The sequence below is a fragment of the Lemur catta genome, chromosome 8 (genome assembly GCF_020740605.2).
Source record: "Lemur catta isolate mLemCat1 chromosome 8, mLemCat1.pri, whole genome shotgun sequence".
Classification (NCBI taxonomy): Eukaryota; Metazoa; Chordata; class Mammalia; order Primates; family Lemuridae; genus Lemur; species Lemur catta.
In genome coordinates this window covers 47,607,862-47,608,490 of record NC_059135.1, presented here as the reverse complement: position 1 = coordinate 47,608,490, position 629 = coordinate 47,607,862, and positions in this window count along the sequence as shown.

Below are 629 nucleotides of genomic sequence, written 5' to 3'. Positions count from 1 at the left end.
CCAGAGAGATTCCTCACTCTGCTTTTACCATGTGAGGATATGACAAAAAGATAGACGTCTTTAGTTTGGAAGAGGGCCCTCACTAGAACCTGACCATACTGGCACCCCGATCTCATACTTCCAGCCTCCAAAACTGTAAGAAATAAACTTCTGTTGTTTATAAGTCATGAAGTCCGTGGTTCTTTGTTAGAGAAGCCACTAAAACAGATGCCTCAGGTCTTCTCCATAGGTCTTTCCCTCCAGCTAGATAGCTTGGACTGTCTTATAGCATGGCAGCATCCTTCTAAGAGTACAAAAGTGGAAATTATAGTTGCTTAAAGTCTGGGCTCAGGGTTTCACAGCATCACTTTCACCGCATTCTATTGCCCAAATCAAGTCACAAGTCTAGTCCAGTGTCAAAGGGAGGAGAAAGAAATTCTACCCATTGATGGAAAAGGCAAAACAACTCATCCAGGGAGAGGAGAAATTGATGGTGGCTCTCTTTGGAGACTACCTATCACAATCACGTGGGTCTTCATCCAAGTGTCTGGTGATGGGCTGGGAGCAGTATTGGCCAGCAGGGGCAGCAGTCAGGGAAAACAGCAGGACATGGAGCAGAAGAGAGTGAGGACAAGCTGGAACTCATCAGA